The following is a 19,026-nucleotide window of genomic DNA, read 5'->3' as shown; positions in this document are numbered from 1 at the left end:
GTGCTGGCAAAGGCACTGGAGGCTGGAAGGGCGGCGCTTGCGTAGGCTGGGTCAGGCTTGACATGCGTTAGAATGGAATCTAGCCGATTATTCAATTGATTGACAGTTTTAGCCCAAGGTCTCTAGGATCTTTTGTTGCTCTGTGATTCACTGGGCCAGGCCAGGATGGCCTGGACTGTAGATTTGTGCCGGGTCCGTGGACTTGGCAGTCTATTAGGATTCTGTAAGATCAGTTGGTATGTATCCCTGGGCTGCAGTGAGAGGTGGTACCGGCCCAGGGAGAGGAGCCCCGTGAGCCTCACTGTCGGTAGGCTAGGTCTCAGCTGAGGTTGGACACAAAGCAATAGAGAGATTTTATTAAGGAGATAGAAGCACTACCCGAGGAGTGGGGGTGCCCAGAGAGGAGGTCCCACAGACCCGGAGACACAGGGTTGATGGAATGGGATATACCCAGAGGAATACACTGTAGCGTTGATAGTGGTCCATGGATTATGTACTCCAGAGAGGTCTCCTGTACTGATGGTAGTGACCCGCAGCACGGGGTACACCAGGAATGTCCTTGGTAGAGATGATACTGGCCCACAGAGCAGGGTATGATGGTGGGATCCTCAGTGGAGATGACAGCGGTCCACAGAGTGAGGTGCATAGACGAGGCCCTTGGTAAAGATGGTAATTGGCCCAATAGCGGGGTACACCGGTGAGGGTCATCGGTAGAGAGCTGGTTGCGGTCTGCAAGGCGGGGTCTGCCAGTAAGGTCCTCAATAGGATGGTAAAGGTCTGTAGAGCGAGTTTCTCCGAAGGAGTTCTCCATAGGATGGTAATGGCCCGCAGCGCAGGGTAACATCCAAGGAGACACTTGGTAGAGCAGAAGTGGTCCGCAGCGTGGAGTATTCACAAGAGAGCAGAGTGGGTTCCAGGGAAGCCCCAGGTAATGGTGCAGGCAGGATTCCAGGCGATAGGCCCTCCGAGGAGCGAATAGCCAGGACGAGAGAGAGGCCCCCGAGGAGCGGGTACCTGAGACGTCCACACTGGAATCAGGAATTGGAACACAGGGTCCTCAGGAAGCTAGGCAGAGTTAGCAAGGATGGGTCTCTTTCACAAGTCATCCTTAGGTCAGGCCAGCAAGTTAAATATCCGAGGGGGGGGGGTGACATCATCGGGAGGGGATGCCCCCAAGGTTCCCACCATGATGTGGATAAGACTGGCCTGTGTGTGCGTGTGCGCGCCTAGAGGAACTTAGTGGCAAGATGACGGTCGGCGGCATCCATGTCGACCCAGGAGGCCTGGGAGCGGCAGGCCAATCATTGGTAGCTAGCAGAGGCAGCCAATCTACCCCATGGAGACAGAGAAGCAAAGAAGGAGGTGAGTAGTCGTGGTCGCAGCCATCTGCAACCGGACAGGCGTAACAGCCATTTCTTATCCCTGGGATAAGTGGCATGAAATCTATCTACTCCTTGGGATCTTGACAGGTATTTGTGATCTGAATTGGCTACTGCTGGAAACAGGATACCCAGCTTGATAGAGTTTTGGTACATCAAGTATGGCAAATGTTATGTACTTATTTCTAAATATATAAGTGGTATGGTTGGACCACTTTAATTAGTTGGAGTGAAAGGCACTTGGTGCTTGCTCAGCATGAAATTCAGTGTGCCCCCTCTATGCCTTCCCATACAAAACTTTCTGGAGCTGCTGCTGAAGAACAGATAAGACTATCCCTCACTTGCAATGGCAGATCCTCTTATGAATGGCGTATCCTATTTGGTAAGGGACTCAGTCTGCTCAGGTAGTACAGGTATTAATCCAGTCATTGGTCATATGAATGTTTAACCTAGGAACATAAGATGTACCATGCTGGGTCAGACAAAATGTCCACTGTACCTAGCATTCTGTCTCCCACAGTGGTCAGTCTGGATCATTAGGAAGTGCCTGACAGATCCCAAAAGAGTAGATCCAATTCCTTGTGGCTTACTACCAGGGATAAGAGAGAGGTTTTCCTGAGTCCACTTGGCTAATAATTGTTTACGGACTTTTCAACCAGGAACTTGTCCAAATCCTTTTTCAACCCAGCTATGCTAGATGCCTTGACCATGTCCCCTGGCAAGAAAAATCCTCAAAACTATATTGTTTTGGCTTTTTCTAGTCTAGAAAATATTCAGCTTTAAATTTTGATTTAGCTTGTTTTTGATGATATTTTTGAATTATACCAGTATTTTACAATAAGGAAATTATTGGACATATATTTTAAACTCTTCTTCTCACCCAAGTTCAATTTTCCCTTGTTTTATTGTAACTTTTTATATCTACCTATAATCACCAGTTTTTCGTTCAATGTTATCACTCCCCTGTTTCCTGTAAACCAGCATGATGTGATTTTATCATGAATGCCGGTATAAAAAAAGCTTTAAATAAATAAAATAAATAAATAAAACTAAACTAATGGTTGTCCCTTTAACTTATATAATAGAAAGGCTAGTGGTATGACTTCAGTTGATGTGAAACTTCATTGGACTCAAATATTTTTAAAACAAATTTCTTACAGTTATAGAAGCAACTTGACCTGAGCTCAGATACAGAGTGCATAGACACTGACAAGCTGTAAACCAATTTTATATGCTTTAGGGAACTTTCTTTGCTTAGTAGACTATCACTAATGAAAGTAACAAAACAAACCTGAATGATTTCCTGCCTCATCTCAGACCCATTATTATGCTGTGAACATTCTAGTTGACAAGATTGTGTGCAAAAATCGTCTATACCTATGTCCTGCTGGGAGACTTTAGCTGGTACAGCTAGTGATAACTAGCATTTCTGTAATAACCTAATGCCATCAATTGCACCTAATGCCATATAATAAGCTAATAAAATCTTGAACAGCTGTATATATATATATATAAAAAAAAAAACTCACCCTTAACATATTGAACCTGGGAGTGGTCAGTAATTACCAGACTTCCTTTGTTATGGTAATGAAATAGCACATCCCCTGCACCTGAATACTATGCTTCATTGGACCAATAAGGCAATACATTCATTTATGTTGATGTCATAATTAAACAAACTGTATCATAGCTGATATCACATAGTTTATTGTTCTCCTTTGTTTTGGGGGGCTATATGTTAATTCAGAACAGTGGTAGTAGGTTTTGGTTGCAGCTTTTGGTGTGCTGATTTTTCAGAATTAACATTGGATTTTATAACTACAAAAGCTCAAAGGAATTGTCACAGCACTACAGAACCTTTCATATCTAGGTCACCAGTTCTGCTCAGGTCATTGGGGACTTAAAAAGATGACCTATATAAAATGAGTTGGTGATCTCCATCTAGTTCTAAGGGGACATTCCAGAACTATTTACATCATGATCGCTGTCAGATTTTTGTTCATCTGTGAATTCTGTTGCATGCCTTGTTACTGATGTGTGATAAGAAAAGAGATGGCACAAACTGTGTATTTAAATAAACATATGAAACCCTCTACCTCAAGGTTGTTCCATTGTTGCAGGTAGAAAGGTAAATAAGTGTTCTTCAAAGGGTCTGAAGGAATGTATATCAAGGTTTTCCAAAATATGACCCACTAAAGGTTTACATCTGGCCTCGGGTCTCTGGCTGTGGTAGAGCTCAATTATCTTCAAAGCCACCTGCCTACGGGGATGGATGCCTTCCAAGTGCTATTCCTAGTTTTCTGCACCCAATAAGCTCAGCATGAGCTAATTTGCCTTTCACCTCTCCTGCTTCCTGCAGCCAATCTGATCATCCTTGGTGAGTACACTCCTCCCCCCCCCCCCCCCCCAACAGTCGTTTTGCAGTCCTAGTTGATGAGGAGAGCAACACTTACTCTTCTTTTAAGTGACATCACCATGGAAGTGCAAGGTGTGACAAGTGCCCCTGCTAAAAAAATGGCTTGTAACCTCTTTGCCACCCTATTTCCATCCCCTTTATCCTCCATGACAGTGTCAGAACTCAAGGCGAATGGTGCTTGCAGAAAAGCTATGCTGTAACTGAAGAAGCAGTAAAAAAAGAAGCAAGCACAGGGCTGTCTGTGAGTTGGTACATGCTCAGACCCTGCAGCGACATCATCCCTTGCATAGGTTTCCTAGGTAACAGCAAGTCCATGCTGAAAGAGGCAGCAGGGCAGAAGAGATAGTAATGGGAGATGCTAGGAAAGGGGGGGGGGGGGAATAGTGGATGGTACTGTGAAAGTGTTGAGAAATACTGCGCAGGGGTGGAAGAGAGTGATGGGAGATGCTGGGAGATGGAGGGAAGGGAAATACTGGGCAGAGGGTACTGAGAAAGGGATGGGCAGAATCAGGGGGAAAAAGTATTGGGGTGTAGTAGGCAGGAGGTGGGGGTAAAGAGTGATGGGACATTTTGGGAAGTGGGGAGAAAAGGGAAGATCCTTGACAGGGCAGAAGCTGGGCAGAGTTGAACAGAGGGAGTGGGAAGAAGGGGGATGCTTGGTAGGGGGAAACAGAGAGTTGCAGGGCATGGGGAAAAATCAGTATTAGAGACAGATGTAGGGGAGGAAGTGAAGAAGACAGAAGGAAAGAAAAGAAACAGAAAATGAACAAGAGACCCTTAAAAAGCAGTCAGAAGAAGATAGATAAGAGGAAAGCTGAGAACAAGAGGCCAGGACCAATAAAATGTACAGACAATAAAAATAGAAAAAACATTTTATTTTCACTTTACTGATTGGAATATGTCAGCTTTGGCAATGTGCATATCTTATATCTTTGTACTTTATTCAATAGAGGAGTAAATACATTTCTGTTGTTTCTCCAGCAATGCACTGCATGTAGTGTCTGACTTTCATGGGGATCCCATTTAATTTTCTGTCGGCACATTTCAAATTTGTGGTTGCTTATTCTTTATTTGGTATGGTTCTATCTGTGTTCTGCATCATGTGTGACTGAGTTGAGAGATTTTGCTTGCATACAGGTTCTGTGTATCAGTTCATCTTGTTCTGTTTTCCTAATGGGAGGTGTTTTGGTGTCCTAGGTCTCATATAATAATTGAAGTGCTGCCTTTTCATAGGTAGCATGGTTGTTGTGAGTCCTGGGAGTCATTCGCATTCCTGATTAGGAGTAGCAGGTTTGCTATGTATGTGTTGAGAGCCCGATTTTCAAAAGAGGGCATAGTGCCTGATTTAAGATGCCTTATAGAAACATAGAAATGATGGCAGAAGAAGACCAAATGGCCCATCCAATCTTTCCAGCAAGCTTTCACACTTATTTTTCTCATACTTATCTGTTACTCTGACCTCTGAGCTCAGGGCTCTATTGGTAATTTTATGTTTCTAAATTCCTTCCACCCCCGCCATTGATGTAGAAAGCAGTGCTGGATCTGCATTAAAGTGAAGTATCAAGTTTAATTGGTTAGGGTTAGTAACCGCCGCAATAAGCAAGCTACTCCCATGCTTATTTGTTTACCCAGCTTGTGCAATTCAGTCCTTGTTAGTTGTTGTCTTAATATAAATCATCTTTTCTTCATTCCCCCTGCCGTTAAAGCAGTGGGCTGTGCTAGATATGTATTCAAAGTGAAGTCTCAGGCTTAATTGATTTGGGTAGTAACTGCTGCAACAAGCAAGCTACTCCCAGTGCTGGATATGTATTCAAAGTGAAGTATCAGGCTTAATTGATTTGAGGTAGTAACTGCCGCATCAAGCAAGCTACTCCCATGCTTATTTTGTTTAACCAGACTATGCAATTCAGTCCTTGTTGGTTTGTTGTCTGGATGTAAATCCTCTTATCTTCATTCCCCCCACTGCCATTGAAGCAGAGAGCTACGCTGGATATGCATTGAAATTGAAGTATCAGGCTTATTTGGTTTGGGGTAGTAACCACGGCAACAAGCAAGCTACTCCTCCGCTTATTTGTGAATGGCAAATCCTTTCTTCTACATTTCCTCTTGCCGTTGAAGCATAGAGCAATGTTGGAGTCGCATTAACCATGTGTATGTTTGTTGAATAAGGGTATTAATCACCAGGTAGTAATCGTCATTCCCGCAAGCCACCCCCATGCCTCTTCACTTCATTGACATCTTCTAGACTTTATGGATCCGCATGTTTATTCCACGCCCCTTTGCAATCCTTCAGTTTTAGTCTTCACCACTTCCTCCCAGAAGGGCATTCCAGGCATCTACCACCCTCTCCGTGAAGAACTACTTCCTGACATTGGTTCTGAGTCTTCCTCGCTGGAGTTTTAAATCGTGACCCCTGGTTCTGCTGATTTTTGTCCAACGGAAAAGGTTTGTCATTGACTTTGGATCATTAAAACCTTTCAGGTATCTGAAAGTCTGTATCATATCACCCCTGTTCCTCTTTTCCTCCAGGGTATACATATTTAGATTCTTCAGTCTCTCCTCATAAGTCATTCAATGAAGACCATCCACCTTTTTGGTCACCCTTCTCTGGACCAACTCCATCCTGTCTCTCCTTCAAAGATACAGTCTCCAGACTGAGCACAGTACTCCAGGTGAGGCCTCACCAGGGATCTGTACAAGGGAATAATCACTTCCCTTTTCTTACTCGATATTCCTCTCTCTATGCAGCCCTGCATTCTTCTGGCTTTAGCTATCGCCGTGTCACATTGTTTCGCCAACTTCAGATCGTTAGACACTATCACCCCAAGGTCTCTCTCCTGCTCCGTGCACATCAGCCCTTCACCCCCATCAAATACATTTCTTTCGGATTTCCACACCCCATATGCTTGACTCTGCACTTCTTGGCATTGAATCTCAGCTGCCATATCTTCAACCTTAAGAACATAAGAACATAAGAAAATGCCATACTGGGTCAGACCAAGGGTCCATCAAGCCCAGCATCCTGTTTCCAACAGTGGCCAATCTAGGCCATAAGAACCTGGCAAGTACCCCAAAAACTAAGTCTATTCCATGTAACCATTGCTAATGGCAGTGGCTATTCTCTAAGTGAACTTAATAGCAGGTAATGGACTTCTCCTCCAAGAACTTATCCAATCCTTTTTTAAACACAGCTATATTAACTGCACTAACCACATCCTCCGGCAAACAAATTCCAGAGTCTAATTGTGCGTTGAGTAAAAAAGAACTTTCTCCGATTAGTTTTAAATGTGCCCCATGCTAACTTCATGGAGTGCCCCCTAGTCTTTCTACTATCCGAAAGAGTAATTATTAATTAGAAGACAAATTTAGGGGGTTATTCACTAAAGGTTTTCTCCCATTTTGTGTCTATGGGGAAAAATGCTTAGTTATTAAGGCCCTAAGGTGGCTATAGTCAATCATTTGAAGCACTGTAAATACTGAATATAGGTGCCTGAATATAATTATAGATGGCTTAATTTAAGAAGCTTAAAGTTAGTACAGCTATTGGGATACATTTAGGTGCTTTATTTATTCAGCACTGAGCTCCTAAATTTCTTCTCCCACACTGCCCCCACCCCTGTCCCCACCCATATTTTGAATCTTGTATTTTATGACCATGGAAATTTTTAAATTTGAAAGTATAGGTGCCTAGCTCTTAAAATTAGGCACCTATCAAGCCAATGCAATATCAACGTGCGTAAAATGGGTGCTCATGATCGAGCGCCCACTCTCCTAATGCGCGCCGATCCACCTCTCCCAGGCACATGATTTAATATTTAAATTACCTTCCACGGTAAAAAGGAGGTGCTAGAGGAAATTGTGCGCCCCTAGCGCCTCCTCGGCATCAGGCACCCAGGAAGGGTGGCTGTCAGTGCGGGTTAGGAAACAGACTCTCAGTATGAGCATCCATTTTCTCCCACTACCGGCACAATATACATTCACAATATACATGGTCCAGCACCATGTATGGACTGTGTCTATTGTAGGTGTATATTGGTTGCCCATATTGTAGGTGTATATTGGTTGCCCATATTTTTTTACAAATATTTTTCCTTAACTGATTCTGCTTTCTGTGGTCCCTCCTACTTAGTATCACGATCATACTAACAGGAGGGATCACTGAAAGCAGGAATTTGGGGTTTTTACAATAAGCCCCGGAGTGCGGCAGACCTTTACATCAACCCCAGACTGACGTAAAATTTGCCACTTTGCAAGAGTATATTGGCCACACGGGAAATTTTTTGCATCACGGGGATTAGCTAATAGCCTTATCTACATGTACTTTAATTGTGATCAGCGCTATTAGCAATGGGCTTGATTGGACGCACATTTTAGACGTGCTAATCCCTGTTTTGCATTGGGGGTTATGGGCATGCGTCCAATCGCGTGTTGAGCCGGGGGTTTTTTGGGAGGTTTTTTGCCGGGTTTTGCATTTCACAAAGTGTCTGCCAGTGTAAGAAGTCTATGCTACTGTTACTGAGGCGATTCCAACATTTGAATTCTTTTGGCAAGAACAAATATCATTGTTCCACTTTCAACTCTTTGTTGGATGAGAAAGGGCTGTGGGAGATTCTACGGAGATTAGTTTACAGAACCAAAGGTGCTGGGTTTATATTGTGGCTCTGTTCCACCCCAGATTACCACAATTTAGGAGAATTGGTTGAATGGTGATCTCAAATAATTTTAATGGTAGCTCTCCTGAGATGCTGAAACTGGCATAGAAGGCCCCGAGGTATTTTTGTTGTAATGTCTTTATAGCCAATTAGGAATGGAATAATATTCCTGCCTGAAACTGTCTGCATGTTGTTAATCTTTACTTTGCAATTTGCAGGGCTGATGATGAAGAACAAAATCCCATGTTGTGGCCCTAGCATCATGTATAACAATATCACAGAAAGGTATACACTAGTGTTGCACACAGAAAAGATTAGGGATGTGAATCGTTTTTTGACGATTTAAAACAATCGTCAGATATATTTTAAATCGTCAAAAATCATTAGAGCCGCGATACAATAGCAATTCCCCTGATTTATCATCAAAAAATCATAAATCGGGGGAGGGGGGAGGGCGGGAAAACCGGCACACCAAAACAACCCTAAAACCCACCCCGACCCTTTAAAACAAATCCCCCACCTTCCCGAACCCCCCAAAATGTTTTAAATTACCTGGGGTCCAGTGGGGGGGTCCCGGCGCGATCTCCCGTTCTCGGGCCATGGCTGCGTTAATAGAAATGGCACCGGTGGCCCTTTGCCCTTACCATATGACAGGGCAAAGGTAGCGCCGGCGCCATTTTGGTTCCTATCACCCGACGTCACGAGTGCAGGAGATCGCTCCCGGACCCCCGCTGGACCCCCAGGGACTTTTGGCCAACTTGGGGGGGGCTCCTGACCCCCACAAGACTTGCCAAAAGTCCAGGGTTGTTTTGGCTTGCCGGTTTTCCCACCCTCCCCCGATTTACGATTTTTTACAATTTTTTAACAAAAAAAACCATGACGATCAGATTTCCCTCCCCCCCAGCCAAAATCGATCGTTAAGACGATCGATCACACAATTCACATCCCTAGAAAAGATAGGACGCCATGGGAAAGGGGTGCATATGATGTGTGGAAATGTTTCTTTAGCTACCTTCCCTCCTAATGTAACCCCTATTGCCTCCCAAATACTTTTAGAGATGTCACTGTTTCTTCCCCTATCTTCTTGCTACTGCTCCTGCCTACTAATCAGCATACCCAGGAACATTTGAATTAGGCTCACCGAGATTAGCATGGGGGAGGGGGGATACGAATGGTGTTTGCACTAAAGACTTTTTAGTTTCTTCCCCCACCCTCTAAGGCAGTGGTTCTCAACCAGTGTGTCGGGACACATTGGTGTGTCACCAAAGGGTGGAAGGTGTGACACCAAAAATTTGACATAGCAAGCCTATGCTTTCTATTACAGCCACATGTGTTTGTTGCTTGAGGAGAGTGCAGAGTAAGGAGCTGGTACTTAAATTCCGCATCACCACTCCCTGTTGCTGCTTTTCCCTCAACCCTGGCAATCACTGACACCACCAATCCAAGCCAGAAATGTTGTAGGCATGCTGTATCCTGCCCTGCCATCATGGCGCACCCCCCCTTTCTTGGAGTTTGTTTTTCTCTGTATGCTTGTTTATAACTTGTTTATAATTTATGGTCTTTTATTCTCTTTTAGGTTAGAGTCAGTCTACATTCTGCATGTTTGATAAAGGTGAGGGGAATCTTCAACTAGGATGTAGATGCTGTGTAGGAATCCAGAGCAGTCTGGCTTTCTTTGTTTTTCCAGTAGTAAGTGTACTGGGGTAGATTTACAAAAAGGGCGCCCTCGCGTACTTTTGTAGGCGCATCATGCGCAAACAAAAGTACGCGGGATTTTAGTAGATACGCGCGTAGCCGCGCGTATCCGCTAAAATCCTGGATCGGCGCGCGCAAGGCTACCAATTTCGTGTAGCCGGCGCGCGCCGACCGCGCAGCCTACCTCCGTTCCCTCCAAGGCCGCTCCGAAATCGGAGTGGCCTCGGAGGGAATTCGCTAACACCCTCCCCTCACCTTCCCCTCCCTTCCTCTACCTAACCCACCGCCCCGGCCCTGTCTAAACCCCCCCTACCTTTGTTGGGGGATTTACGCCTCCAAGAGGGAGAAGTAAATCCCCGCGCGCCAGCGGGCTGCTGGCGCGCCTAGACGTGACCTGGGGGCGGTTCCGGAGGGTGTGGCCACGCCCCCGGACCGCCCAGGGCCGAAACCACGCCCCCGGGCCCGCCCCCGAAACGTCATGTCCCGCCCTGAAAACAGCACGCTGCTGGGCCCCGCCCCGACACACCCCCGACACGCCCCCCTCAGAAAACCCCGGGACTTACGCGAGTCCCGGGGCTCTGCGCGCGCCGGTAGGCCTATTGAACATAGGCGCACCGGCGAGCAGGGCTCTTAAAATCCGCCCCACTGTGTTCTATATTTGCAGTCTTGCTTTTTCATAGGTAAGGTTATCGCCTTTAAGGTCGTGGGAGTTAGTACTCTCCTGGTATGTCTGGTGTGCTATATAATATCTAAATGTCTTGTTATCAGGTTTTCATGTTATTTCACAAAGTGGCTGGCAGGGAAGGGATTTTGAAGTACTGTTATTGAGGGGATATCAGAATTTGAATATATTTTTTGTATGGTGAGTTGAAAAAGGAGATTTCCTAACACTGCTCTGCATAAACTCCAGAAGAGGTCAGAACTTTCTGAGGTTGACAGTGAAATGCATGAGATTTTGGCCTGTATCGAAAAACTGTGTGCTCCATATGCATATCAGTCCCAGATTTCTCACTGATGCAGTAAGCAAAGATTAAAATTTTTGTGAAAAAATAACATTAAATAATGAAAAAATAACATTTAATATTTTATAAGCATTTATTGAAATTAAAGAATGTTATCTTTCTCCTGTATCATTTTCAACAATAAAATATCTAGGATTTTGTTTTTTTTAGTATAGCTGTTAAATGTAGTGTGCAATAGAGATGTGAATCGGAACCGGAATCGGTTCGGATTCCGGTTCCGATTCACATGTTTTTTTTTTTTTCATCGGGCCCGATCGAGGTTTTGTTTATCGGCTGCGCCCGAGCCGATAAACAAAAAACCCACCCCGACCCTTTAAAACTAATATCTTAGCTTCCCCCACCCTCCCGAACCCCCCCCAAAAACTTTTTACAGGTACCTGGTGGTCCAGTGGGGGTCCCTGGAGTGATCTCCTGCTCCCGAGCCATCGGCTGCCACTAATCAAAATGGCACCGATGGCCCTTTGCCCTTACCATGTGACGGTATCCGTGCCATTGGCCGGACCCTGTCACATGGTAGGAGCACTGGATGGCCTGCACCATCTTGTGCTCCTACCATGTGACAGGGGCTGACCAATGGCACCGGTAGCCCTTGTGACATAGTAAGGGCAAAGGCTATCAGCGCCATTTTGATTACTGGCAGCCGATGGCCCGAGTGCAGGAGATCGCTCCCAGACTCCCGCTGGACCACCAGGGGCTTTTGGCAAGTCTTGGGGGACCCTCCTGACCCCCACAAGACTTGCCAAAAGTCCAGCGGGGGTCCGGGAGCGACCTCCTGCACTCGGGCCATCAGCTGCCAGTAATCAAAATGGCACCGATAGCCTTTGCCCTTACTATGTTACAGGGGCTACCGGTGCCATTGGTCAGCCCCTGTTACATGGTAGGAGCACAAGATGGTGCCGGCTATCCATTGCTCCTACCATTTGACAGGGGCCGGCCAATGGCACCGGTAGCCCCTGTGACATAGTAAGGTCAAAGTCTATCGGCGCCATTTTGAATACCGGCAGCCAAGGGCGTGAGTGCAGGAGATGGCTCCCGGACCTCCCACTGGGCCACCAGGGAGTTTTGGTAAGTCTTGAGGGGGTCAGGAGGGTGGGGGATTGTAGTTAATTCAATTTTAGCCGGGAAACGAATAAGAATTAACACATGAACGTATCGGGGGCCCCCTTGCCGAATGCAACGTATCTGTCCCCTGACAAATACGAATCCCGAATACAACGTATGGCGTCCCTCTGCACATCCCTAGTACTCGACCAGCGAGGGGACCTGTTGCAAAGGCAATGCTAGGGAGCGGAGCCTGAGCTTAAATACTGAGATTGGGTTGATGTCATCATCTGGGGCAGCAGCTAGGTTCCTGCTGCGGTCCCTACTAAAGAGTCAATGGTGTGCGAGTGCGCGCCTAGGGAGGGGTGTGGCGTGAGTAGCAGCGGGGTGGCCTGATGAGAAGAGGAAGCAGGACCGGGAATACCTGGGACTGTGGCAGAGCCGGAGGCACCGGGGGAGGCCCAAGGATGAAGCTGACGGCCCACTGCTGCCAGTGAGTAGGAACCAGTGGATGGAGTTATAGTAGATAGGTGAGAGGACCATGCCGCGGGTCTGCCGAGAACGGCACTCATAACATCTATTTCAGTTCTTTCTCTTTCTTCTTTCTCTCCTTCCTTCAGCTGCAGATAGTTTAATACTTTCTCTTCCTTTTTCTAGCCTCTTCTGTTTTTCCCCTTTTTCCTCTTCTTTTTCTTCTTTCAACATTTCGCTTCCTCTTTCTCTCATGCTCATCTTCCATTCTTCTCACCTTTCTTCCTATGTTATCTTCCTGGATCCTCTTTCCCCCCCCCCCCCCCCCCCACACACACCTAACCAATCCAGGGTCCTCTCCTCCTGCCAACCTTGTTTCTGTTTTTCCCCTTTATCTTCCTCATCTCCCTTTTTGCTCTTACCTATGCTTACCCCTCTCTCTTCTCACCCTTACTCTTTGCCCCACTAACTCTTGATTGCCCTTCTCTCTCACACACACACACACACACACACACATATTCTTGTCCCCTCCTTTTCTTGCTCTCTCCTCTCACTGCCCTCACACAGTCAGTCTCTCTCTCTTCTTCTTTACCCATTTAACCGGCATAGTTACTGTGAGGACTGAAGTAGCACACGGGATAGGCACCAAAGCCTTTCCTGAATACAGTCCTTGTTCCCCTCCTTTAACTGCTGATTTGCTCCTTATGCTACCCAGAGACAATCATAAAGGAGAGGCAGGGGAGTAGCTGCAGGCTGAGAGACTTCTCCCTGCTGGCTTCCTGCTTGCCTCCCCTGTGTCCTAGTGCTTGCCAATTCTTTACTCTAATACATAAAAAGCTACATGGGGAGGCTATTTAAGACCCAGAGATCCTGGGTGCTCTCCTGGAGACCCAGGGTTGGGTCTCTAAATCCTGAATCTCTGGGACATATCCGGAGAGTTTCCAGGAATGCTAATCAGCTGAGTCCCCTCTCTCTTGCTATTGCTTGCCTGCCTAGAATTATTGAAGTGGGAGTACTGTAGTGGAAGTTGCTGCTTGAATTCAAGATCAGAACCACCAGCATAAGGTACATGGAGGGACAGGGGTTAGTGGAGTTGATTGCTTAGATTTAATCCTACTTCATCCTGCCTTGAGGTACAAGTACAGAGGCTGGTCTAAATTTCCTTGGGGGTTATACGCATAAAAGTATGCACAAAAGTCATTTTGTGCATATTTTTAAGAACATAAGATCATGCCATGCTGGGTCAGACCAAGGGTCCATCAAGCCCAGCATCCTGTTTCCAACAGAGGCCAAACAAGGCCACAAGAACCTGTCAATTACCCAAACACCAAGAAGATCACATGCTACTGATGCAATTAATAGCAGTGGTTATTCCCTAAATCAACTTGATTAATAGCAATTAATGGACTTCTCCTCCAAGAACTTTTCCAATCCTTTTTTAAACACAGCTACACTAACTGCACTAACCACATCCTCTGGCAACAAATTCCAGAGCTTAATTGTGCATTGAGTAAAAAATAATTTTCTCTGATTAGTCTTAAATTTGCTACTTGCTAACTTCATGGTCCTTCTATTATCCGAAAGTGTAAATAACCGATTCACATCTACTTGTTCAAGACCTCTCATGATTTCAAATACCTCTATCATATCCCCCCTCAGCCATCTCTTCTTCAAGCTGAACAGTCCTATCCTCTTCAGCTTTTCCTTATAGGGGAGCTGTTCCATCCCCTTTATCATTTTGGTCACCCTTCATTTTGGTCACCCTTCTCCATCGCAACTATCTTTTTTGAAAGAGGCATTCTGGGGGAGTGGAGTTAGAGAAGGGGAAATATTTACACACAAGGAAGGCAACTTTCAAAGGGGCGCACGGGCACAGATGTGCATGTGTTCTTGGCCCACACGCAGGGACGTGGCTATTTTATAACATATGTCGTATATGCATGCATGTTATAAAATAGCCTGACCACATGCACAAGTACATGCAATTTTCAGTGGACGTGCACCTATCCACGCAAATGCCACTTCTATTGTGCAAGTTGGGGAATTTTGAAAGACACATGAGATGACACCATTACCGGTTTTGCCAGTTCATTACCAGTTCGCCTAGGTAAGGAACAGGACTTCCAAATCCCCTAGTTTAATAGCCTCCCTTTTCCCCTGTTAGCCCCAACCCTTAAAACCCCACTGACCTGTTTCTTTGTCTTTATTTTATTAATTGCATGATATCCATAGCAGAAGTAAAGGTTCATGGCAGGGGAACCCGGCACGCACCTGTGCGTGTGATTTCAGTGTGAAATACAGGAATTCCCATTTCCTGCTCAGACCATGCCCATGCCCATTTTTTGGAAATTCATTTGTGCACATAGCAGTAAATACATGCATACATGGGTGGCTTTTAAAATCCATTCAGTGCGTGCCAGCCCAACCTATACATGCATCTTCCGGTTTTGACACTCACCGGGCTTTTAAAATTCACCTTTAATTTTATAATATATGCGGACTTTGCTTATATTGAAAACATTTTGGCAGGAAGCTACCAGGGTGGTTCAAATGCTGAAAGCAGGTTTTGAGAAATTTGTTATTAGGGTTTAATTTTTAAGAAACAGTCTTATAATATTAGAAAGACAGCATTGGCTCACTTTTTAATATTTATCCTTGTGCTATTCAAAGGTATATGCCACCTCTGTTGTCAAAAGAAACAATGGATTTTTTAAACAAAATGTATAAACCACAATAATTTCAACTTTTCATAAGTGCATATAAGAAATGTATTTTAATAAATGTATAATTAATTCCTCAAAAGTGTGTCCTTGTTCAATACAGTGCTCGACCAATGGTGCCGACAATATATTGTTCTTAATCCTTGATCTATGTTCCATCATTCGTACTTTAACCGGTCTTTTTGTGCGCCCAACGTAAACTTTAGGACAAGTGCATACAATGGTATATACTACATTGGTTGTAGTGCAATCTGTTGACTCTGTGTGTTTCACTTTCCACCCAGTGTTTGGATCAACCCATACCTCTCCTTCAATGGTAGTAGCAAACCGTACAAGACCCACATTTATGATGACCTCCTTGTAGAGACAGAATGGAGGTGCTGTTGAACAAGGACACACTTTTGAGGAACTAAAATAGACTGTTTTGGAGAGAGTGACTAGCAGGGCCCCGTTTGCTGATATCAGGTCTCTGCTCAACTACAGAGAACAGTATTGGATATATAAATTGAAAACTGAACATCCGGTTGAATTAAATGATCAGGTTGACTGGTCATCACTGTTGTGATTTGGCTATTTCACAGATTGTTTATTAACATCATTTCTTTAAGAGTTAATTCTGATTCTATTTACGCCAATAGAAGGTCACATGATTTGGTCTCTTTAAAAAGAGGACGCTGTGAATGGGAACTTAGATTCACCATTTTGGAAGAGGATAATGGCAGCACTTCATGAGTGAGCTATCTAAAAATGAAAATAACACACAGAAAAGGAATTATGATAAAGGTTAAGAGGAGATACAAGAGCTGAGATGATCCGTGGGTGAGCGGCTACCCCTGAAGAAGAATCCGTTTTCGAAACCTGGCCACGTCAGGTTCAAGCGCTACCGTGGAGTTCCTGTTCAGCTACATTGAAACAAGTAACTTTTATAAGGATTGATAATGAAGTGAATTTTTGAAAAAGCAATTAAATTTTTGAAAAAGTAATTAAAAACAATTAAAAATAAGTTGGTGGACACTGTTTCATTCATGATTAAAATAAAGAACAGGGTTAACCTGGATGGTACCCTTGATTCATGCTTATGAAACGACCACCATACATCTTAATACATTTTTTTGTTTGTTTTTTAACTACATATAAGCAACGGTTTAGAAAAGAAAAAACACAAAAGTAATAAAAATACAAAAAATAGGGGCAGATTTTAAAACCTGCGTGCGGGCGCAGATTTGTTCACGCAACCCAGTGCCTCCTGGCAGGCGTAACTTACGCACACCGGCCGATGGCCGGCCTGTGATCCCGGGTACAGCGGCAAATGGCCACTGTGCCTGGAGGCTCAGGCCATGCCCCCTCCCCACCCCCTCCCCGCCCCCTCCCCACCCATGCCCCGCCCCTTTTTGCAAGCCCCAGGACATACGCGCTTCCCGGGGCTTGTGCACGCCGCCAAGCCTATGCAAGATAGGCTTGGTGCGCGCAGGGGCAGCTTGGGGTAGCTTTTCGGGGGTTACGTGCATATCTTACGCGCGTAACCCTTTGAAAATGTACTCTATATTATTTAAGATTATAGGCGGTATGTGGGTTTTGGTTATATGAAGTTTGGTATTACCTGCATAGGTGGATTTTGTTTTCTGGTAATTATTACAGGCATGAATACAAAGACAAAATCTTCCATCTAGTACCCAAATCTCCCCTCAGCTAAAAGACCAGTTGCTCACTGCGATGAAGTCCCTGTACCTATCTTCAGTAATCAAACATTTGTCATTTGTGAAAGAATTTGACAAATTGCATATTTTTTTACTTCATATTTGGAATCAGCACCTTTCATTTGGGTAAAATCAGCAAAAATAATTAGGGTCAGCAGAAAACGTTTTTTTCAAATGTAGACCAGTGTAATCAAGGATTAAAAACATATAAAACAGTAATACCTAGCAATAAAATTAAACAAAAATAAAAGAGATGATCAACAAGAGGTAAATAAGGCACTAACTTTCCTCCTTAGCCTATCAAACCTCCCATACCTAATTATAATAAACCTCCTGAAAGATAAAAGTAATGAACAGTAAAGAGCCATCATGCTTACAAGTCATGATGGTTTCAACAATACCCTCACACCTCAAAACAAAACAAAAAGAAATACCCTATAAAGCAAAATCATACCTTGGAAAACAGCAAAGATTTTTAAACCTTTCCTAAATGCCAGATACTCCTGCTAATGGGAGAGAATTAAGCTCAATAATTTTGCTGAAAGGTGATAAATTGACAGGAAAGTGCATTTCAATATTCCATTATAGTTGGGGTTGTGACGATAAGTTCAGTAAGGTAATGAACTAAATGTTGGGTTGGTTATATTAGTGAGTTATAGCACTTGGATTGATATAATGGTATTTAATATCATTGGAAATTTACATAAGAACATAAGACTTGCCATACTGGGTCAGACTAAAGGTCCATTAAGCCTAGTATTCTATTTCCAACAGTGTCCAATCTAGGTCACAACTACCTGGCAGATCCCAAGGGGTAGATATCAAGCTGCTTATCCCAAGAATAAGCAGTGGATTTCTGCAACTCTACCTTAAGACAAGATGGAGGCGGTCCAGAGAAGGGTGACCAAAAAGGTGGAAGGTCTTCATCAAATGACTTATGAGGAGAGATTGAAGAATCTAAATATGTACACCCTGGAGGAAAGGAGGAGCAGAGGTGATATGATACAGACTTTCAGATACTTGAAAGGTTTTAATGATCCAATGACAACGACAAACCTTTTCCATAGGAAAAAAATCAGCAGAACCAGGGGTCACGATTTGAAGCTCCAGGGAGGAAGATTCAGAACCAATGTCAGGAAGTATTTCTTCACGGAGAGGGTGGTGGATGCCTGGAATGCCCTTCCGAAGGAAGTGGTGAAGACCAGAACTGTGAAGGACTTCAAAGGGGCGTGGGATAAACACTGTGGATCCATAAAATCAAGAGGCCGTCAATAAAGAGTGGGTGGCTCGCCAGAATGACGGCTACTGACTGGAGATAATACCCTTATTCAATAAACATACACATGGTTACTGTGACTCCAACATCACTCTAAGCTACAAGAGCAAGAGGAAATGTGGAAAAAAGGATTCGCACTCACAAAGTGGGGAGTAGCTGGCTTGTTACGGCGGTTACTACCCCAAACCAAATAAGCCTGATACTTCACTTTCAATACATATCCAGCATAGCTCTCTGCTTCAACGGCAGGGGAGAAGAAAAACTGATACTTCACGCATAGCTCTCTGCTTCAACGGCAGGGGAGAAGAAAAACTGATACTTCACGCATATCCAGCATAGCTCTCTGCTTCAACGGCAGGGGAGAAGAAAAAAGGATTCGCACTCACAAAGCGGGGAGTAGCTGGCTTGTTACGGCGGTTACTACCCCAAACCAAATAAGCCTGATACTTCACTTTCAATGCATATCCTGCTTCAACCGCAGGGGAGAAGAAAAACTGATACTTCACGCATATCCAGCATAGCTCTCTACTTCAACGGCAGGGGAGAAGAAAAAACTGATACTACACGCATATCCAGCATAGCTCCCTGCTTCAACGGCAGGGGAGAAGAAAAACAACCAATAAGGGCTGAATAACACAGTCTGGGTAAAACAAATAA

The 19,026-nt window shown here is 44.6% G+C and overlaps 1 protein-coding gene across 2 annotated transcripts in view; it reads right to left on the bottom strand.

Annotated features, from left to right (window-relative positions):
• Positions 1-19,026, bottom strand: part of SHISAL1 (shisa like 1) — a 529,020-nt gene that overhangs the window by 361,535 nt on the left and 148,459 nt on the right. Inside the window, exon 1 of one of the 2 annotated variants that reach the window (XM_029600116.1) lies at positions 2,909-2,985. The exons of the other annotated variant lie outside the window; for it this stretch is intronic. The gene's annotated coding sequence lies outside the window, so the exon portion shown is untranslated. Of the gene's footprint in view, positions 1-2,908; positions 2,986-19,026 lie in introns of those variants that run through there. 2 annotated transcript variants of the gene reach the window in all.

Source organism: Rhinatrema bivittatum, chromosome 4, assembly GCF_901001135.1.
Source record: "Rhinatrema bivittatum chromosome 4, aRhiBiv1.1, whole genome shotgun sequence".
In the NCBI taxonomy this organism is placed as follows: domain Eukaryota; kingdom Metazoa; phylum Chordata; class Amphibia; order Gymnophiona; family Rhinatrematidae; genus Rhinatrema; species Rhinatrema bivittatum.
Note: the sequence above shows the minus strand (reverse complement) of the source record. Positions and strands in the feature narration are given on the sequence as shown.